We start from the raw sequence: 24,618 nt of genomic DNA on the forward strand, positions 1-24,618 counted from the left end.
GTATCTCAGAATACGGGACCTTTCAAACAAGATTTCGGGGGTTACCCATATATCCAAGAATAGTTACCCACGAATTAAGCAAGTTTGAATTTAGATTTATATCTCGTTTCAATTTACTAAATGTGCGAAAATCTACTGACACATCCGCAGTAAGATTGTTTATCACATTTTGACTTTACATTTCTTTAGCGTGCCGTGATAGTCCACTGATGTACTATCATTTCCTCTTTTCACAACGAAACTCATTTTTGAAATTTATCATGTTTTTGGTTTTTTCAAATTTTCTAATGTTTTTGGATTTTCTAAAATTTCTTACTCCCCCTAAAATGCAAACACATTTCAAAGGAAATTTTGAAAATAAAAGACTTTTGACCCACTTGAAAAAATAGAAACTTGACAACTGATATCGAATCACCTCAAATCGCCATTCACTCGGCACAAACAATCAGAACTCCCCCTATCACAAACCATTTTCTCATTTAGATTTCAAAACACTTAAGTTTGTTTTAATCAAAATGATTTTTCCGAAAAATGAGTTTGTGTTGATAAAAACCACTTGTAGATTTATCAATTTTAAGAACGGGGATGTGGTTCATCATCTTGTCTATCTTTTGCCATGAATAGTAAATCAAGTACAATTTAATGTCCCTGATTTACCATTTGCATTTTAGAACCTTCTATACCACTTGTTAAAATACAAACATCTCAAAATATAACCACAAATACCACTTTGTAAGATCAAGGTTACCACTTGTAGGAATGTTACGTCTACATCACCATTTTACCAATTAGGATGCCGATTCCTGCTTCGCAATTACCAACCTGGAAGCTCCGGCGTAGTCCTTCAACCTGCAAACATTAAACACATTTCAAAATCTTTTTGAAACAAAACAATTCAAACACTAGAAAGATGCCGATTCCTGATCCACGATATAAACTTGGGATCTCCGGCATAGTCCTTCGACTATCATGGGAAGCAGACTTCCATCCAAGTCTTCTCAGACTTGATGGCTTTCAGCTCTTGAGCAGTAGGGTTGTATGTTGCCTTTTTAGTCGCGTAAAAATCTTTTACCCCCTTAGCTCTCCCACTCAGCATTTTCCCAAATATCTTTTTAACACTCCCGTTGAATGTTTTCTCGACATCAAATTCATCTTTTTCTTTATAAAACTGATTTGAAATCTCAGTTTTTCCAACTTTCTTTTTCACTTCCTCAAACTTCAATGATGGAAACTCTTCATCATTCACTGAAATTTTCTCCTCAACCTGTGGCTCCTCTGGCTTTATGGAACCAGATTCATCGCCGACATTCACTTCACCTTTCTTTGCAACCCATACCTGGTTGTCTTTTCCTTTCTTCTCATATTTATTCTTCTTTGAACACTCACCAGCCTCGAATTTTGAATTCTCAAAAATTTTAGGTCTATTGGTTGGTGTGTCAACATCAACAACTTTCTCTTTCAACTTCTGAGAAACTTCCTGTTTTGATTGGACACTTTTTGAGCAATTCCATGCAATGTGACCAGCTTCATTGCATCTGTAACAGGTTCGAGTCTCTCTTTGATAACAAATATCAGCTCCATTCTTCTTTCTCTCAGCAAGAAACTCTTTATTAGACTGTCTCCAGAACGGTTTCTGATGTTCCTCCTCAGCACTTCCACCTGACACAAATTCAGATTTTGTTTTAAAATTTTTCATATTTTTATCATTTTCTGGTGGAACAAAACCAAGACCTTTCTTTTTGTAGCTACGATTCTGGTTAGGTTTCTTTTGAAAACCAGACCCAGAATTGTTGCCCTTTTTCTTATTTAAACGTTGCTGAACTCTAGAAGTGTATTTTTTAGGTTTTTCAAAACTTTTCAAAACTTTTAATTCTGGAATATTAACTTCTATAAGTTTGAAAGTTTTGTTTATTAGTTCCGTTTTAATACTCATTATTGGGAACTCTTTATTATAATATAATTTGTCCGAACCATTCAAAGTATACACAACTTCGAATGTTTCATCATTCAAATCTGCCTTTGACAATAAAAATTCTTTACTGTAAGACCGTTTATCCGACGAATTTTGACTATTGACTGACGACTTTGACTTTCCAGACCCTGATTTCGACCCAGACTCCTCATCAGTATCCAACACCTGATCGACCACCTTTTTTATTAGTACAGACTCATGATCAGTATCGGACGAGGTATACGTGACATCTATGTTATCTGGTAAAACGTCAGTTGTGTCGGTTTTAAGCTTTATATTGACTGCTTTTTCCAATTGCTCCTCATTTGGTCTCCTAGGTGAATAACCATCCCAAATCGGAGGTGGACATTTGTTGTAACTAACAGTCGATTTCTTACCACAGTCTTTCTTGTCTTTTAGCTTCTCATCTTTGAAAACTTCCATACCTGCAACAGTTGGGTAAATACGATCAATGAGATAATCAGAACTAGAATAACTTTGCAATAAGCGTCTAATTCTCTCATTCTCTATTTTTTCCGTCTCCAACTCTTGCTTCCACTTAGCACTCTCTTCGATGTAGAAATTTATTGCTTTTTGTTTTGTCATTAAAACTGCATTCAACATCGTCAGTGCTTGTTCTCTCTCTGAGTTTGTCTTTTGGAGACCAGTTACTGTTTTATTCAAAACATCATATGATTCTTTCACATAGTTGAGATTGAACAGTAACTGCTCCTTTTTCTTCTCATACTCTGCTATGATGTCGTCTTTAGCTGCACAATTCTTGCAAGCTTCCAAGCACTTCTCACACGGCTTGACGACTTCAACAATCTTCTCAACTTCGATTGTTTTAACAACTTCAACCACTTTTTCTACTTCAATCACCTTTTCTTCTTCTTTCACAACCTCAGTAATCTTCTCAGCAACATTCTCAGCGTTTTGAATATCACCTTCAGATTCGGATTGTTGTTCTTTAGCAGCTCGTTTCTCCTTCAGTTTTTCCATACGATCTGCAAAATAGAAATGAAAACTTTCAGGAGAAAGATGAGTTTTTGCAATATTTATGTGTTTTTCTTCCTCATCATCACTGCTGCTGTGATCAGGTGATTGATCAAACTTTACAGACTTATCAGAATCACCATCTGATACATCGGAATCAGACGGTGTTTTATCAAAAACAACTTCTTTTTCTTGAACATTTTCATGTTGTACACTTTTATCAGAACTCTGTAAATCTTCATTTGAACCCTGTAAACTTTCATCTGAACTTTCTGACACTTCTCCAGAATGTTCTGAAAGTTTATCAGTACTATCAGAACTTTCATCAGATGACACAGACTTTTCATCTTCACTTTTCACAGTCTCTCCAATAGATTTCATCCAAGTAGCAAACAAATCTGGCTCTCGGACGATCTTGGCAATGAAAGCTTTAAACTCTCCCTTTTCATCCACAAACATATCCCAGTTGAAACCTTCTGGTAGTTTCTCATCATCTTGATCAATAATTCGTGTTGCCGTGGCTTGGGATTGACCAACTTGTTGATAGATAGATTTGCGGTAGTAATCATCTTTCCCGAATGGATTCTGTGCTCCGCTAGCTTCTCTTCCCTTGCACTCCCGCTTGAAATGGCCTTTCTCCCTGCATCGAAAACAAGTAACTTTAGATTTATCAAAACATAAAGTAGAGACATGTGCATCAAGAAAGTCATTTCTCCCGGTAATGGTTTTGAATTTCTCAGCTCGTCGAAGAACACTAGCCAGACACCATTTAATATCCATGAGTTCCATTTCTTCGGCGTCTATCTGATCGTAATCCTCTTTGGTAAGCATAGGATTTCCGATCCGACCAGCAACAAGACCCTCATAAGATAACAGTACGGAACCCAGAAGTGCCATGTGATCTTTAGCAGTGTCTTCAGAGAAGCTTTGACCTTCTGGAAGATTAAGAGCTATGTTGCACTGAATTATGTATCCATTTCCGGTTTTTGTATTCTGAGACTGAAAACTCGTATTAGTCTCTTTCGGATTCACACTCGGAAACGATGAAAACCCGCTGCTACTCTTGTTCGAACCCTGATCAGCTTTTTCAGATGAATCACCAGCACTAAATGCAGTTTGTATCTTCGGACTTCTTTCAGACTCAGTGACTAGAATACTACCCCGATAATACATCTTCACGTCCTGTTGACCACTCGGACTATTCATCCTTGCGATCTTCTTCTGCTCAAGATCCCGACTTTCTATTTTCTCAATGAACTGTGAAATAGTCAGCCCGTCATACACACCAGTATTCTTTAAAATCATCAAATACGTTCCCCACTCTTTCTGAGGTAACGCGTCAGCCAATTTATCCACCCATTCCTCACGACCTTTTTCAACTCCCAACATAGACAGTGATCGCACCAAGTGACAGTATCTTTCGATCAACTTCTTAGTATCCTCTCCCGGCAAACTGCTAAACAAATCGAACTCTTTCTTTAACAATGCCTTCTTGCTTTTGATCATATTTTCGCTTCCATCGAATTTAACCCTAAGAGCATCCCATATCGACTTAGCAGTTTTGTCGTGCTGTAAGAAGATGAATATGTCTTCTTTTATCGCCTGCTGCAACAAACTAATCATCATTTTATCGGCTCTATACATTGCTCGTTCTTGATCGGTAAACTCGGATATCTCTTTAATAACTTGCAAATCTGTTCGAGGCAATGTGTACTTCTTCAATATACATTCCCATGATCTGAGATGATTGGCTTGAACCCAGTTTTCAAACCGATCCTTCCACCCATAATACTCCTCAATGCTCATCAATCTAGGGGGCTTTTGAGTTGTTCCCGTCTCGTTTTCTAAATTCTTTGCTTGAGCAATTGCGGCTGGAGTAGTCGATGTAGCAAAAGCGTTGTAAAACTCGGAATCCATATTGACTTATAAGCGAACTAAACAAATGACAGAAAAGCGATCCAACTCTGATCAGATAAGCGAACCAGAAAGATACACACAAGCGAACCAGACAAAGTCCTTTGGAACGGACCCTTAAAAGCGAATCGGACAAATGAGCTAACCGGGTGACTGAATAAGCGAACCAGGCAATCCGGACCAAATAAGCGAACTCAATCAATGTCCGTTCGAGCGGACCATTTTTGACAAATGAGCGGACCTGTCTTGATTTTGGAGCGAACCTGTCTTGATTTTGGAGCGAACCAGAAGCAAAAATGTACATTCGAGCGAACCAAACTACTAATTTGGAGCGAACCAGACTTAAATGTGTACAAATGAGCGAACCAGACAGTGATCTATGAGCGGATCATGATGACGTCAGTACGAGCGAACCACATGACGAACACGATTTGACCCACTAAAACTTCGAATTTTGACACGAAACTTTCCAGGGTTTGTCGTTATACAGATGCGCACAATCCTTGAAATTTTGAGACAATTCCGACCGTTAAAACTTTCCGAACAAAGAAAAGACGGTGTAGAAGAGAGAAAAAAACAATGAAATCCGGCTATAATCTGCAGAAAACCTCCTCCCTAGCTCTGATACCACTTTTAGGATCATTTGCTGACCCGAACGAGTCGTTCAGAGGTTGTCTCTTGCGTTTCAGATGCGGAATAATAAGAAATGCAAGTAGATATAGCTTGTTCTTCCTTCTAACTACTTGTTTTATTGATTTGAAACGTTTTACAGCTCAATCTTCACACCGGCAGAGCTTCGGCGTGGAAATCAACAACTACTCTACTGATCCGCTCATGACTACATCTATATATAGGCAGTTGGGTCCGCTTATGTGTCACATGACCATAAGAGCGGACCACACTAGTCCACATAAGCGGACCGGCATGCCAAATGAGCGAACCATAATCCTCATGTCCCTATGAGCGAACCTAGCATATAAAACCTATACAGACTCCTGTTTTCTCGTATTACGTGCCCTATGCTATACAATACGACATAAGACCTGATCCTAGACACCTAGACGCAATCAACAGATGTAGTGCACTAACAACAACAACAACAACATGTGGCTCCTCTGTCTTTGTGGAGACAGATTCATCGCCAGTAGATAGCTCCTCTGATTTTGATAAATCAGATTCATCGCTAGAACTACTTCCTGAACCCTTAACCACCCATTTCTGATTTTTCAGATTTTCTTTTCCTTTTAAAACATTCCTTGAACATTCACCAACCTCAAATTTTGAATTTTCAAAACCTGTAAATTTTTTTGTTGTAAGTTTAGTTTTCTCAACAACTTTTTCTTTTAGTTTACCAGAGACTCCCTGTTTTATCTGTATTGCCTTTGGACAATTTCTGGCAATATGACCAACTGTTTTACATTGAAAACAGGTTCTCGTCTCTGTCTTCTTCTGAGCAACAATTTTCTTCATGTCCTCTTGCTTCTTTGCAAGAAATTCTTGGTTTGTCTGCTTCCTGAATGCTTGCTCTTTCTCAGCCTCTGATGTTTTTCCTGAAACAAACACAGGTTTTGTTTATAAATCTTTTCATTTTTATAATTTTTTGGTTGATTAAAACCTAAACCTTTCTTTTTGAAATTACCATTATGGTTTGGTTTCTTTTGAAAACTATAACTATAATTGTAACCCATTTTCATGTTTATTATTTGTTGATCTCTTGAAGTGTATTGTTTAGGTTTTTCAGAAAGATTTAAATCTTTTATTTCAGAAATATTAATTTCTGTGATTTTGAAAACCTTTTTAATCATTTCGATTTTAACACTTCTTATTGGAAAAATCTCATCAGAATATAATTTGTCAAAATCTTTCAAAGTATATGCTACTTTGACCGGTTCGTCATTCAAATTAGATTTTGATAACAAAAACTCCTTATCATAAACCCGTTTGTCCCTTTTGATTGCTGATTTCAATGTGTCGGACTAAGACTTTGACTCGTATTCGGACTCCGTGTTTGACTCCTCTATGTCATCTTTATCCAACACCTGATCGACCACACTTTTTATCAACTTGGACTCATGATCAGTGTCGGACGATGTGAACGTAACATCAATATTTTGTGGCAAATTATCTGACGACCCAGACTCCCACTGTAAGTTTGTTACCTTTTTTACTCTTTCAGAATTTGGATTTCGAGGAGAATATCCATTTTTGACCAGGGGCGGACATCTATTGTAGACAACACTTGGTTTCTTACCAGAAATTTTTACTTCATCATCTTCTTTTGTCTCGGACTTCTTCTCTTCCGAAGTCTTCTCTTCCTCAAACGTCTTCAATCTTTCCACAATTGGGTAAATCATGTCAAAAACAAAAGTAGAACATGAGTAACTTTACAATAAATTGTTAACTCTTTCAGTTTCTATTCTTTGTGTTGCCAACTTCAATTCAAGCTCAGTACACTTCTCTATGTAGTAGTTGACATTGTCAAGCTGTCTCATGTATGCTCCTTTGAGTGTATTCATTGCTACAGCTTGTTCACTACTTGACTCGTTGTACTTATTCATTTCTCTGTTCAAGGTATCATATGATTCTTTCAACCTTTTAATGTTGTGTAGCAACTCATTGTTTTGCTTGATCAGAGAATCACAATTCATGCACTTCTCAGGAACTTTGACTGCCTCAGCATCTGTTTTGATTTCAAATTCTGGAACTTCTTTGACTATTCTTACTGGAACTTCTTCTTTAGTCTTTTTCTTCTTCTCAGCTTCAGCTTGTTCTTGTCCTTCTTCTTCTTCATATTTCTTCCATTTCTCTTCTTCAACTTTCGCAATTTTTCTGTATTTTTCTGCCCAATATTCATCAGAAGCATTAGCAATAAAAGCTTTAGCGTTTAACATCTCTTTGGCCATGAATTCTTTGTCTGGGCAATAATTGTCCCAACTGAAACCTTCTGGCAATTTTTCATCTTCTTGATCTGCCAAGCATACTTTACTATCCTTTGGAATGTATTTATCCCAACTGAATTCACTTTCCTTGCCCTGATGAACCAGACATGCTCTCTTTGAATCTTCAATTTCTTTTCTACCATGTGCAGTTTGTGCCTGTTGTTGTTGATGTGGCTGTTGTGTAACTTGATGATAAATCGCCTTTTTATAGTAGTCATTGTTTCCGAAAGGATTTTGAGCTCCACTTGCTTCACGATTTGTGCACTCTCTCTTGAAATGCCCCTTTTCCCTGCAACGAAAAGAAGTGACTTTAGACTTATCAAAACCTAAAGTTGAAACATGTGCATCACGAAAATCATCTCTGTATGTTATTTGTTTAATTTTTTCAGCACGTCTCAACACACTAGCCATACACCATTTTATATCCATCAATTCCATTTCCTCAGCATCAATTTGATCGTAATCCTCTTTCGTGAGCATTGGATTCCCGATCCTCCCTGCAACTAAACCTCCATAGGATTCAAGCACAGTCACCAACAAAGACATGTGGCTTTTAGCAAGTTCCTCAGTATAATTCTGATCATTTTCAAGTTTTAAAGCAATTTTGCATTGAAGAACTTTGCCACTCTTTGTAGTAGAAAAATGTGGATCAAATGTTGGAAATGAAGTAAATCCTGTTTTGCTGCTTGATCCCTGAGATGAACTTTCAGAAGAACCTTTTGCATTAAAAGCAGTTTCAACCGTTGGAGAAAAATTGTTCTTATCACTAACACCATTTTTGAAATACAATCCAATGTCTTGTTCTCCATCATAGTTCTTCATCCTAGCAATCTTCCTTTGCTCCATCTCTAGAGCTTCAAGATGTTCAATAAACTCACCCAGTGTTAACTTTTTATATTCCTTTCTATTATTCCTCAACATCATCAGATACGTTCCCCAAATATCATGTGGTAACGCATCAGCTAGTTTCTCAATCAACTCATATGTATCCTTTTTGATGCCTAATTTTGTCATATTTTTCACCAAGTTACAATATCTTTCAATAATCTGCTTGGTATTTTCTGATTTCAAACCACTGAAAAGATCAAATTCTTTCTTCCTAAGTGACATTTTGTTCTTGAGCATATCATCACTTCCCAAAAATTTTGCTTCTAATTCATTCCAAATCGAATATGCACTTCCATCATGTTGAAGAAGAACCAATATGTCCTCTTTAATCGCTTACTGTAACAGACTAACCATCAATTTCTCATCTCTATACTTCTTTTTCTCATCTGCACTCATTTCTCTAATTGGCATTATCTGATTATTGTTCTTTGTTGGTCTTTCATATTGAACTTCAGTATGTTCCCAAGCATCCAAATGATAAGCTTCAACCCAGTTACCAAAACGTTTGGACCAACCATTATAATCATCAATATCCAAAAGCTTAGGCAGTTTTTGTGATGTCCCCGTCTCATTTTCAAGCAATATACTTTGAGTAATATTCATTGGACCAGCAAAGGCATTATAAAACTCGTTATCCATGTTTCGATTTTCAAAAGTTCACAATCTGCCTATTTCAAGCGAAATACTATTTTCAAGCGAAATCAGCAACAACACAAGTTCAAGCGAAATCTCTTTTGAAGCGGAATCAAACTTTGAAGCGAAATAAGCACTTTGAAGCAGAATCACAAGGACTGTCCAAGCGGAATAAGCTTTGAAGCGGAAACAGTGATTCAAGCGGAATGTCATTTTCAAGCGGAACTACTCAAGCGGGATATTGTTTTCAAGCGAAATCACTCCACTTTTCAAGCGGAATCAGGGTGACATCAGCATTTCGAACAACATTTTCAAGCGGAATAACTAAAAAAATCAAGTTTTAGATTGATTTTAATTCTGAAACTTTTCAGGATTTATCAAAACATAATTGCGCGTGATATGTGAAAATTTGAGCTGATTTTAACCGTGAAAAGTTTTTCAATTTGAAAAAGAAGGTGTAGAAAACAGAAAATGCAGCTAAAATGGTAAGAACTCTTCCTCTTGAGCTCTGATACCACTTGTCGGATCATTTTCAGACCCGAACGAGTTGATCAGAAGAGTAATTCACCAATACAAGAGGCGGAAACAAGTGTATTAGTGTTATTTCAGTTGTATTCACTTTAAAACTGTCGATTTGATTGATATAAAGACTTTTTACAGGATGACAACACTTCGGCAGCACTTCGTTGCTCAACCGGAAAACTTATATCTGATTTCGCTTGAAGACACCTATTTATAGTTGATAAGATTCCGCTTGAACATGACTATGTTCATTTCAAGCGGAATTAGAACAATAAACTCAAGCGAAATCAGCAGGACCACTTCGAGCGGAATCAGAATTAATTAGATTTCGCTTGAAATGATCTGATGTCATTTCAAACGGAATCACCACTAAATTCCACTCTCTTGTGTTTTCGTGCCCTGATCTAACTATATACAAACAAGACTCGATACAAGATGAAGTCGATAGACGGATGCACCAACAATTAGTTCTATCGGGCACTTTATACTTAGCTTTCTTGTAGGTGAACGCAAAAATGGTTCATAGTTTTTCGAACAAAACTCAAGTCAGCTTTTGTATTAAAAGTATGAACATAGATTGGCTTTTGATTTGAAACATACCGGTAACAGTAGCAGGACTCTCACTTGCCTTCCCGATACTTGCCCCAACGGAATTGCTCTTAATGTCCTGTCCTTTTGATTTCGAGCATTCCCTCTTTTAGTGTCCTTGCTCACCACATGCGAAGCATCCTTCGAGCACAATTCCATCCAACGTACTCTTAGAGTAACACTGAGAAGTCACATGTGTAACACCTCAAAATTTTGCGTCCAATAATGTATTGACACGTGTCTTGAGTTTACACGTGGTGTTAAATACTGAATAAAGGACTAAAGTTGACAAACATTGAAAGTATGTAAATTCGAGGGTTAAAAATGTCAACGAGGGATAAATATACTGTACAGTAACCCTAAAAGATGCTCGTACCTTCAAACGAATGAATCATGGATCGTACGGAACGAATTATGGGAGAAAGTGGGGAATTACAAACTACAGGGGCCAAATGTGTCAACATGTTTAAGTTATACCTCTGAGTGACCTTTGGGCATACCCAAGGCTTTGTAATGGTAAATTATAGTCACTAGAATGCGTGATATAAATTTCGCGAAGTTTCGATTCAAAACGAGAAAGTTATGATCGAATTCGTTAATAAGGGTTAAAAGCGTCAAACTTTGAAAGTTAAGGCATTTCGGGTAATAATAAATTAATCAAGGGTTAATATGTTGGGTAGAAGTTCCGAGGCCCTTATACGCAAATAATCGAGGCCCAAATCGCAAAGTTACCCCTTCGAAACCGAAAGGCCAGGTCAATGATTACAAAAGATTTGAAAATCTTGGAAAATTGATCTCAGGCGGGCCGCGTTAGTGATCCAAGCAACCTCACGCGGGCCGCATGGCCAGTAGAAGATATGGGCGTGTCAGACAGATTCAGGCGACCCTCGTAAGAGTTAAGTGGTCTCTTACGCGGGCCGCGTGAGACCGCCAGATGCAGAAAATGCGGACAGGTTCACTGTTTGTTGTTTTAACCAACTTAGAGTGCCATTATGAGAGCATGGGCGCCCCCTAAACGACCCCTAGCACTCAGGGACACTTGGTGATCATCCAAGAACACTTGTAGCCTTAGTTGTCAATGATCTAAGGTGTGAAACTTGCTATAAAAGGCCATCTAGTGCACCATTGTTCATCACACCTTCAAACAACTCTTCTGATCATTCCTGGAGCTCAAGTGCCTTCTTTGCTCATCCCTGGTCGTGCATAGGACTCTTGTAAGTATGCTCCACCCTTCTTAGTTCAGTTTACGCATAGTTATAGCTTAAAAGTCAATCCGTCGTAATTAACGATTGACTTTACGATAAATCATGAATGGTCCAGTGGTTTGTCGAATCAAAGGTACTTATATGTTGGTAATCATGTGGGCTTTAAACCCCTAAAAGGGCACCCTCTGATTCCCACTCTAACTAGTCCGAATGTCGAGTCAAACTTGCTTAGAAAAAGTCAACAGAATGCTATTTTGCGATTTTATGCATAATCAGTAATGTAGATGGCGTGTAACCTGTTTTAACACTCATATAACATGATAATAAGTATATTAACTAGTCTAAGCTTGTTTGATCTGACCATTTACTGTTTGGACCCGGTCCGGAACCGAAAGTCGCAAAACTTTGACTTTTGCTTTGATTTCAATTCTGACCCGTTATGGTATGTTTTAGATATGCCTTAGGACTCTCTTAGGACCAGGTTACATGATGGTATAACCCTCTGTGACCGGTTCGTTGTTTGTCCGAGTCTTTTACACATTTCCGTTAAACGCCTAAAAGTTGACCATAACGCCCTTTTCACTTTAAAACGAGAATTTTGGACACGTGAAAGGACAATAACCTTAGTTACTGATTTCTAAGCATGTCCCTAAAATTTCACGTCAATCTGAGGTCTAGAATAGGAGTTATGCTAAATAGCGCAATTACGGAAACTTTTGTAATTAAACGGCGCATTTAGCGTAAAGCCTATCTAAACCCAAATTTCGACACCAAACCTTTTATACACTGATGTAAAATAATATTTTGGGATTTTTAATGATTTTAATCATTTTTAGCCTGCTCATAACCTGCGGTTATGGCATCGGTTCGGTAAATACCGAATATACCCTTTTTGGACATAACTTGAGTTCTACAAGGTATTTTGACCCGATTCCAGTTGCTACTAATTTTAAATAATAAATAGAGTATTTTGGACTTTATAAACTGTTCGGAAAACTCAGATTTCCTGTAGAACTCAGAAACCTCTTTTATAATCTTTAAAATGACCGAAATACCCCTACGGGGCATATAATGGATTTAAACTCGTTACGGGCATTATGGAAGGTATCCTACTGATACCACAACCTCTTTAAAGCATATTGACTTAGGAAACCTGTGTAGGACTCTCACGGTTACCCGTTACGCCTTTTGCGCGCACGGTTCGGTTTATGTAACTAGTTTACATAAACTAGCCGAAACGGGTCAAACCTTATTGTTTTGACCTCAAAATCCAGAGTGTGGTTATATTACCCATATAAAAACAAATCTTCAAACTTGTTGGGTCCAAACCACATTCCATTCCCGGTTTTCGCCTTTCACGCGATTAAACCGTAATTATCCTTTGAAACTGACCGGTCTAAGCTAAGGCTAAATTGAAGACCCGTTAGAATTCTAATAGGTTGTTTAAACCTTCGTTCCAGAATAGGAGACCAGTAAAAGAAACTTGCATTTTGTTTGATTAAGGATTAATACTTGCTCAGGTAAATACTTTTAACTTATTTTCCCTATACGGGCTTGGGTTACGGTATATAAATTACCGCTTGGTCGGGCATTAAATCTTCCATCATATGGTGGTTAATTGAATAATTTAATCGGCCCGTTTAAATACGTTTTGTTGGCTTTACGCCTTTGGGAGCTTAATGACCATGTCCCGGATATCCTTGGCATCATTTTACGAAATGGCCACGACCCCAACACACGGGTGTAGGCGTACACCCGTAATGTGTCTATATTATTAAAGGTATAACCGTTGGTTTTCCCGCCATGGCTTTATGCTTTGTGGCGTGTCTATTAACCTTAAACCCGGCACGACCCGGGCGACCGAACTCATAGTGAACATGTAATTCTTTTACAAGATTTAATTATAAATTATCCCAAGTTATAAAGAATTTGTGCCTTGTGCATTCAAATCAATTTTTATTAAACATTTTACAAAAGTGTCGGTTGAATGTATTTACCAGTGTAAACTGACTTATTTTCCCCAAAAGATTAATGCAGGTTCTACTCGTAATAGGCTGGCCACTCCTTAGCATCGTTAGAGTCTCGCAAGCTTGGGATGCCAATATCTGTTGAACAATTATTTTTCTATCTTATTTTGATCCCCTGTGGATTATATTTCGATGATTGGTGATACTTGGATATTACATTCGATTGTTGAAATATATTTATCTTTATGCTTCCGCTGTGCATTTATATATTGTGTGGTTTGACTATATTGTTGCCAACTACGTCACGGTAATCCCCACCAGGCCCACCGGTGATACACGTGGAAATCGGGGTGTGACAACATGTCCGGTTCGGCTACATCTAGCGCACTTCTCTTGTCCATCACCGACTTTACCCTTTCCTGACTCTGTAGGGTTAGCTACACTCGCTTTCTCCATGTTGCGTTTCTTCCTACTCTCAACTTGGGGAGTCCTCTTGGAGCTCTCAGGTTTGCGCTTCTTCGAATCTCCAATTCCAGGTTCAGATCGCTAAAACACTCGGATAACCGACTCATTTTGACAGCCCAATATCACGCATATCGATGTCACATCATTGCATAGGACACCGGTAAATGATCTTGGGCTACAACCCTGGATTGTTTTGTGTACGCTCCGGTGCACTGTTCATACGGTTAATAGAAATTAGGAATACGTTCCAATGAGATCATAACAGATGAACAACCAAAACTTTCCGATCATTATTTTACCTGAAGGGTTTCCAATCTGTGTCCCACCAAGATCCTGCCTGGGAGTACCGCATTCATGTTTCTGGCCATCATTTTGGTTAGCATCACGCTCTTCCAAGGCAGTATTAACGTGTTGGATTATGAGTCGTGTCAACTCTTCTGGTGTGGCAGGTAGTCCAGTATTATGTCTCGCTTTTGGCGTCATTTTCATCATTTCTATTATTTACAACAATAATAATCACATGAGACGATAACCAAAATAAAAATAATTCAGTCATTAAATATTAGTGGACCAAACATTTCACATGTATAATATCCACATATTAATGAGAACAATTTTTAACCAAAAGTAGATTCATCTGATATTATCATAGAAATTAATAACTTGTTTTTCAGTACATCACAACTATTCTTGGCATGTCTACATCGACACTCATAACAAGTTTTCACAAAATTTCTACCCAATATCAAAAAAAATATAATCGGCACGTAGGGCCCCAAAACCAAGAATACCAAGAGTATCTAACACAATAACCAAAAACAAACAGCCACAAACAACAAAAGCGACATCTAACGCTTCATTCCTATGAAATCCAGCATCTCCCTAACCAACTCCTCCAAATCCACTATCCTCCAAAGCATCTGATCCATCGCGCTGTTATATAATTCCTTCAACTCATTGTACCAATCGATTTGCCCCTTGAGGTCCTTCAGTTTACCCTTAGTTGTTTCCAGTTCTTCATGCATGGCAGCAAACTATCGGTCACAATGGCAACATTGATCCACCCAAACTCCTTTCTGCTTCTTAGAAGCAAATGCAGTCTCAACTTGTAATGTAGAAGCAATCTCTCCAGCAGGCCTAACTCTCTTTCTGCGGCGATAATACACTAATAGAGGCGTAGTAGATGCGAGTGACTCAAAGACAGGTAAAGATGACTCTAACAAAATAGGTGGAGGGACCTCAGCAACAGGGTCGATCACAGTAGCAGGTGGAGCAACAGACGGCTCTAATGGTCGACCTGTGACAATAGTGGCATCCACTGCTGGTGCAATAGATGATTGTCCCGTCTCGTGAATGAGAGAGGATCGTCATCGTTGTCATCAATCCACCTGTTGCTTGTGAAAGCATATCGGGGGTCTACCTGGCTAGCGAAAGCAGCAGGGTCAACACGGAATGATGAAGCAAACTCAGCCATACCAACCATCTGTGGGGTTGTGATAGGTGTCTCTAGTAAAATGGATCTGGGTGAAGTCTCGAAATCTGGCTCGCTACCTGAGTCGTTGATCTCGATGACCTCGTGCTCGTGCAACATCTGTGACACATATGTAACCGTACAAGTAAGTGTGTGATCAACATGAATAGTAACACATAAGGCCTAAAACAAACAGAAAATCACGTATGCACATAAACACATAAGGGTTTTCATACATGATACAATTTTTCTATGTTTATTTAAAATTCTTGGCTTCGAGAATTTTGGACTTTATATTACAAAATTCTCCGGTTGAAGTCTAGTGTTTTCCTCCGAAAACATCTAGTTCGCTAACAACCAATGGCTCTGATACCAACTTCTATCACACCCCAAAAACGTCGCAGTGGAATATAAATGATGGAAGTTGGTGCCCATTTATACCTTGTCGGACGATGCACTCTTTTGTTGGACATTTTGACATATTTTAAAACATAAATATTAAACATTACATTTTAAAGGTCACGACACAACCACATAAGTTAAGTTGTTTTGATCCTCGCGGATATTATTACAAACGTCCCAGAAAGTTTAAAAGATGTCCAACATATTTAAACGAAACGACATGCATCATCAAACACAAGTGATATGCGCAAAATGCAACATATAAATTATATCAATTGTGGCATAAAACTAACCCTTTTTTAGTACTAATGTTGGAAAAAGTGTGCTTTTGTCTTCCTTTTGTATTTTCAGGATTAAATGAGCTCAAATTAACAAAAGAAGCAAAAATACAGCTAAATCTAACATAAATACAAGAAAAGGAACAAAAGTGGAATGCCCGACCCCTCAACAGCATCTTCCCAAGCAAAACTAAGAAAACAGAAGACGGAACACGCCCCGTGCTCAGCGAGCACGGGGCCGTGCCCAAGTAGCAGCAGAAAAGACAAACCTTTAGAAGCTTCTACTGCCCACCACGGGGCCGTGCCCAGCGGGCACGGGGCCGTGCCCGAGCTTCTGTTCAGTCCATAAATAGGAGTGTTTGGAGCCATTTCAACTCATCCCTTGGCACACCACCTCTCTCACACTTCACCCACCACCCACCACCCACCACCACCATAACACCATCATCCACCACCATCATCCATTGTCCATCATAGAGTGTGTGAGTCGTCTCGGGATCCAAGATTGATCGTAAGAGTTCTTGAAAATCAAAGGCCATGTTTGCCTAAGTCTCTTACATCACTTGGTGAAGACAAGTGTTTAGTGTAATACTTTTTATTTTTAATCTTTTGCACTTTTTAATTGGTTTTGTATTAATGACTTTAATTACTAGTTTCTTATGTTGAAGGTGATTCTTCCTTATCGTTTGTCCGTGGTGTCTTGGCATTATTTTACTGTCTATATAAAATAAAAGATTTTCACCATTCATATCTCCACGGTCTATATGGAGGTATGTTGGCTACCTGGTCGGGGGTTAAGGGAACGGTTTGGTAAGAGTCTTGCCATTGTTCAGTGTATAGATCCTGCAAAGGACCTGGGTCAAATTTAGTAGGACCTCCTTCAATACCCAAAGGTATTGGATGGCGGGGGTCCAAACTCTTTGATCCCCTCATAAGTTAAACTACTATTAAAACTTTAACCCAGCTACCTAGGACTGTATCCCTGCTGACTCAGACTACTTAGCTGAAGGTAACGTCGCCTTCAAAAGAGGGGCCTACCACATTATGCATTAATAACTTAATTAATTATCTTTCAATAATCCGACCCTTTAGGATTGTATCCTTGCTGACTCAAACTACTGGGTTGAGGGTAACATCGCCTTCAAAAGAGGGGCCTACTACAATAACTAAGATAATCTCTTAAACAAGTGCAAAAGTGCGAAAATAATCAAAGGTTACACTAACACACGAGTCGGATCCAAGTGATTCATCTTGTCTGTCTGTTTTTATTTTTATTTTTATTTTCAGCATTTTAGTTAGTTTTATTTTCTTAGTTTAAAAATCTTTTTCTAACATTTTGATTTGATTAGACGTTGAGGATAAACCGGTACTAAAAGCTCTTGTGTCCTTGGACGACCTCGGTATCTTACCAACACTATACTACGTCCACGATGGGTGAACTTGCCGATATGTGTGTTTAGTGTTAGTAAATATCGTGTTTTATAAATTTAAAACTTGGCTAAAAAGTGTAAAAAGGGCTTAAAATATATACCTAAAACATATATACACTAATACGCACATCAAGTTTTTGGCGCCGTTGCCGGGGACATAAGGATTTTAAGAAAGCTTAAAATCGACGGCCTAATCAGTTTTTCAAAACCTTTTTAAAACGCGCACACATTTTTCTGCATTTTAGTTTAGTTTGCATTTACAGTAGCCTGAACACGGGGCCGTGTTCACTGAACACGGGGCCGTGTTGCATATTTTTCATTAAACGCCCAGATACATAGTCTGAACACGGGGTCGTGCTCACTAAACACGCCCCCGTGCTCAACGAGACCAGTAACTTTTATTAAAACGCCCAGATACAGATACAGACCCTGAACACGGGGCCATGTCCAGCCTCTGTTTCCGTTTTTATTTTTGTTTTCTGGTCCCGAGACTCTGTTATGGTCTGCTGAGTGATTCTTATGGATCAATACTCAGGAGGCTACAACTACACCTATGAGGAGGATGATTATAGGAGAGACTATTGCACTAATTGTGGTAACCGACACTCGGTTCAATATTACAACTCATCTCAACCATCCACTTCATACAACTATTATGAGGAGCCCAGGTACGAGCCATCGACTTCATATACATCCTATGAAGACCAAAGGTATGAACCTTCTCCCTCATACTCATATTTTTATGAACCAAGGTATGAGCCTTCATACTCATACTTTGAGGAATCAAGATATGAGCCACCACCTTCATATACTTATTATGAGGAACCATGGCGTGAACAACCCACCTCATATGAGTACTATGAAGAACAAAATTACGACCCTTATCCATCATATACTTACAATGAGGAACAATGGTATGAACCATCTACTTCATATGAGTACTATGAGGAACCAAGGATCGAACAACCGGATTCAAGCTTTGAGGATCCCGATCCTTTCTCTATCACCGAAGTGGCCGATAGGATAATAGAAAAACTTAAAACTATCGAGTGATACATAAAAGAATCTCGGGCAAGGGAAGAGGAGTCCCGCGCAAGAGAAGAATTAAATTAAAAAACGATAGTTGAACAGTTAAAAAATGGAAGAATAAATAAGTGAAAAACCGACACATGAGTTAAACAACGAAAAAGGTGAGGACAATAGCGTTAAAATCCAAGAAGAGTCTAATTTTGAAGAAATTAATCGCTTGTCACCTTCTTTTGAAAATCATTGTTTAGTACCCACTCATGCTAAGTTTTTAAAAGAGTTAAACACTAACACTAAAATTGAAGAAATGGTAAGTGTTAAGTTAACTAATGATCAAACTTTGCTAATAAAAGAAGACCCTTTTGAAATTAACATTACACCGGTTCCAGGTTTCTTTCAAAATTCCTTTATTAGTAATATCACCATTGATAAAGATGTTTGTGTTAACATAATGCCTAACTACATTTTCGAAAAATTAAGTATTAGTGATTTTTCTCCACTTCAAATACCCATTTTTCTATCCGATCGGAAAGTAGTACAATCAATCGGTGTAGTTGAGGATGTCTTGGTTCAAACAAATCAAATGGTAATCCCAACCGACTTTGTCATCCTTGATGACTCTCCTCTAGTATTGGGACGACCTTTTGTAAAAACTCATGAAGCTTTGAAAAACCGGAAGTACAATAATCTATCCATTCAATTAGGGGCTTCAAAAGATGTGTCGATCTTGAACGATCAATGAAATATCCAACCGGCAATGACGACCCCCTAATTGAAGATGAGCCAGAACCACCCGATAAGGAGGGTCTAGCCAAGGACCCTTATAAACGTGGCGCACCACGGAGGCATTCCGCGGATCTATCCTTAGTTTAATTTAGATTAACTTTTATATTTTCTAGTTTAGTTTTAATTTTCAGGAATAAAACACACTCGGGATGGTGAAGGATACTAAGGGAAGCTTGAACCCACACCCCATGCATAAAAACAGAGCCTCCCGACAATTTTTCTTCATTACAGCAAGTTCAGCACGGGGTCGTGCTCACCCAACACGCCCCGTGCCCAAGGTTCTACAGAAACTGCCCAGTTCAGGTAACTGGACACGGGGCCGTGCTCACTGAACACGCCCCCGTGCCCAGCCTTCTGTTTACTTTTGGTACTGGCAGTCTGGACACGGGGCCGTGCTCAGCCAACACCACCCCGTGTTCAGCTACCCAATACCATAAAATCTTGTTCTTAACCCACTTTTACACATTTTAATCAACCGAAAAACTTATTTTTGGGACACATTGAGGACAATGTGTAATTTAAGTGTGGGGAGATGCTAAAACCTTGAATTTTGCAAGTCCTAATAACAAGCCTTACACAAAACTCTATTGGAACCGCTAATCACCCCAAATTTTTTCCAAAAATTTTCATTTTTTTTACTTGTCTAAGTTTAAGTTGGGAATTCAAGTCTTAACAAGGTTATATTTTTACAAGTTTACAACCGATAGCGTCGTGATAAAAAGAACCAACATAAGAAAATTATGAAAAGACATGACAAACTTAGTTAAAATTTGATTATATATACTTGATCACATAAAAAACCCTTTTCCCACAAAAGTGAGTTTTGAGCCTTTAACGAGCATACAAATATATATCTTTACACTAAATGCTCATTTTTCGTTTCTTGTGTGAATAGCAGCTTGGTTCGTACGACTCTAGAACTTGCCACAACAATACATTCCCGGTCCTTACCAACTTAAACCCGAGTAAGTAAATGATAGAGGCATTAGGACTAACCCTTTTTCATTCTACACCATTATTTTTCATTTTTTTACCACCTACCCAAAATCCCCCTAGTTAACCCCTTTGAGCCTAAACCTTTTCATTTCTTAACCCAAAACAACCCTTTGTACCCACCTAAACCTTTTTATTTGTTGGGATTGAACCCTTACAGAGGAACAGATAATGTAAAGCCAAAACCGGATCACATCAGTGGACTATCAATAAGCAGCAGTTTACTCTTTGCTTTCCCCTTGACAGTGGTATTCTGACAGCTGATGAATCTTAAGTGCTGCTCACTACAACAACTGATGAACTAAACACTGATGATACTCTAAAAGACTGCTGAAGACAAACACTGTTGCTCTATCTACTGCCGTTTTCTAAGTACTGCTGAAGACTCAAGCACTGCCCACTCAAAGACTGATCACCTTTGAAGAAAGTTCTGAAGTTCAACATCAGTGCTCAGGCTACAACAGTGGAACGTGAAGCAGTAGTTATCTCAAGTTTGTATTATATTGATTATCAGATGTTGCATATCAGTAGTTTGTATAGAACAGTGTTTTTTGGTTGTTAGGTCGTTAGATGTCACTATCATGGTGACGTCAGCCAAGATGCTTCAGTGGTTTGGACTGCCTATAAATGTAATAGTACCCTGTACTGTTACATTTGATTGACTGAGTAGATTCTTCTTCTCCAGTCCAATCCTTTCATCTTGTGCAACCAACCTTGGGGTATCTGGCTGAGGGGGAGCTTAGTGTGACACCTCGGATTTTCCCGGACAACCTTTCGATGTAACATGTGTGTACGTAAACTATTAAGTGAAAAATTATGAATTGCTTGTTATTATGTGTTGGGTGCATATGTGTACGTATAGATATATATATATATATGTGTGTGTGCGTTTTATATGAGCCGAAACCTCAACCCGACTCGAGACCCGGGATGGTCTCGAGTGAACAGTAACTTGGGCCGGTTAGGGCCTTGTGACCGAGAACCCAACCCGGAAACCCCTAGCCCAACTCGGAACATTATATAACCCAACCCTCACACCCTTTTACCATTTTTCACCATCATCTCCTCTCACTAAACCCTAAAACCCTAAGATCATCAACCTCCTCTCATCTCCTCTTCCTACTCGGAACCAACCGGAGACACCAAGACCCCCGGATCGAGCTCAAGATCACCACCCGAAAGTCGATTCATCGGATCTTCACACCCTTACATCTAACCGGTTAGTATACTATAGTTGTTTGCCTCAAAATGATGGTTCTTGATGCTTAAACTATTTTGAGTAGTTGGATGTTGGTTTATTTTGTTTGAAAGGTGATAGATTGTTATGATAAATCAAACAATGTGTTGTGTGAGCTAAATGCATGACTTGAAATAACTAAATGATATAGATATAAGCTAGGGTGAATATTATGTGTTTATATGTTCTTGTGTCTTACATGCTAGAAATAGGATCAAGTATGAAATCTAGTTGGGTAACTTGGCATGCTTCGAATGTTTTGGATGTGTGTAACGTAGGGCTGCTAGAAATGCCGATATTATTGCAAATGAAAGGTGGAAAATACTTGTTTTGGGTCGGTTTAAGGATAGTCTAGACATGATGAACATTTGGTGATTTTGATGAACAATTTGAATATGTTATGAACATGATGAATATTTGAAATTCTGCTTGTTTGATCTGTTTTGGTGTATATTCAGACAACAAAACATGTTAGTGGGAATAGTACACAAATTACATGAAAATGCAATACCATTGGATAGTACACTGCACAGGTTCTAGAAGGATTCAGGTGCACGCAACGGCGGTTGCGAGTCGGAACCCTCGGTTGCGACTCGAGACCACATCAAGTCTTGTCGAGATCTCCCGGTTGCGAGTCGCAATCAACGCGTATCGAATCCGGTTGCGAGTCGTAACCACTGCTGCTAAGTCGGAACCGCCAGTTGCGAGTCGTAACCTCTGGTTGCGACTCGTAACCAAAACGTGATGAACCGAGACCTCGGTTGCGAGTCGTAACCTCGGTTGCGAGTCGCAACCACCCTGTCTCGACTGGACTATTTTGGTGTTATTGGGCTTTAACTGTTGGGCTTTCTGTTGACTGGACTACGTGTTGTTGCTGCTGATTGTATGTTTAGGGCTGACCCAATAACCCAACTGTTTGTGTATTCGCATGTTATACGTGTTTGCTATATGTGTTGCCATACGTGTTCGCTATGTGTTTATTTGTACCCAACTTGACCCATACTTGGTAACCATGCTAGGACGTGGTGACCAACTTACTTGACCGGGTAAAATATCTACCGAGCAACCCAAGGTGAGTTCACAACTTAAAAGCATGCGTCCCGGTGGTTTGGGACACGAGACTAAAACAACCCTATTCCCTTGTAAAAGGGGATACCATTTACATTCCTTCCCTAGTTACTGGGAACAAACTTACTTTACCTTCCCTTGTATTGGGAAACCTTTTAGTTAATTACTGTTTATACGGAATGCAACCAAACGGCACTAAACGCAACTCTATCACTCAAGTCCCTACTACATAATACCGATTAGTCGCCGGGGCAAGGCGAACGGGTTATTAGTTGATAGCGCTATTTAGGTTTTACCAACCTCACACCGTGCCATGGTAAGGGATCGGTCGTGAACTAATGTACTCAGGCATCCGTCAATGATGATAGAACATTGACATCGGGGCATCCTGCGGAAACGCAAACGGTTACCTAGTGTTCGGTATTGGAAAAACAGTTTAGTCGCTAACTTTTGGGGTAGCTCCCCATGGCATGTATAAACGGATAAATTAACTGGTGAAACAAGTTTTTGGTAATTAAAACTGGACAACTAGTGAACTCACTCAGCATTATTGTTGACCCCCTTACTGCATGCTTTGCAGGTGGCCAGTGACTGGAGCAGCTGCTTGGGATGTGTAGTGGTCGTCTGCCCGTGTGTTGGGCATTTATCATGATTACCTTATGAACTTTGTTTAAACTACCTTACTTATGCTTCCGCTACTTATTACTGTTGAACTTGAAACCTTAAGCTCTGAACTTGATATTTGCTAATCTTATGGTTAGTAAGTATTACTTTTGCAATCAATTTAATTATTCAGTATAATTGGTGGCTGGATCCTGGTCAGTCACGCCCTCGAAGCGGGTGTCATCCGCGGGTGGATTTTGGGGGTGTGACAGATTGGTATCAGAGCCATTGGTTATAGTGAACTTGGTTTTAAAAAGGGGAAAATCTTTTTGAGAAAAACCAGACTATAACGCGTGACTCGTGACGACACTACACTCCAAGAGCAAGGCTCGACTTATCTGACCTCATAGCTCGGACCCATATACTTGCTTACTTGTCTTATGCATTCTGCTTTACTATACGTACTAGTTTGCCTGATTAGATAGATACGCTTCCCTTCTTCTATCTCATTCTCGCTATATTACAACACCACACTCATACTATGTTTTCTGGTTATGAAGACAATGAGTGGACGCGGACGAGGAAACGTCAACATGACCCAGGCTCAGTTCACTAACCTGCTCAACACAGTGGCTGCAGCTTTCGCAGCTCACCCTATAGGTCAGCCTGCGCCTGTGCAACCACGTGTTTGTACCTTCAAGACCTTCATGGATTGCAAGCCTCTTCCATTCAGTGGCACTGAGGGTGCCATAGGTCTCCTGCACTGGATCGAGAAGGTCGAAGCTGTCTTCGCTGTCTGCGAGTGTCCCCCTGCTAATTGGGTGAAGTTTGCTACTGGTACCCTTGAGGGTAGTGCGCTTTCATGGTGGAAGGCGCAAATTCAAATGCTTGGTTTGGAGACTGCAAACGCTACTGCATGGGAAGATTTCAAGGATATGATCAAGGAAGAGTACTGTCACAGGGATGACATCCACAAACTCGAGGACGAGTACTATGAACTCAAGATGGTTGGGTCAGAGATTGAGACCTACACCAAGCTGTCCAACGACTATGCTGCTCTTTGTCCAAACATGTCCCGACCCATGTACCGAAGGATCGAATTGTACATCAAGGGTTTAGTCCCGGAAATCAGGAGCCATGTAACCTCGGCCAACCTCACTGCCATACAGCCCGTGGTTCGTCTTGCCCACAAACTCACTAACCAGGCTGTGGAGGAGGGCAGATTGCCCAAAAGGATCAGTGCTGCGGAAGGAACT

This window comes from Helianthus annuus, chromosome 4, assembly GCF_002127325.2.
Source record: "Helianthus annuus cultivar XRQ/B chromosome 4, HanXRQr2.0-SUNRISE, whole genome shotgun sequence".
Lineage (NCBI taxonomy): Eukaryota > Viridiplantae > Streptophyta > Magnoliopsida > Asterales > Asteraceae > Helianthus > Helianthus annuus.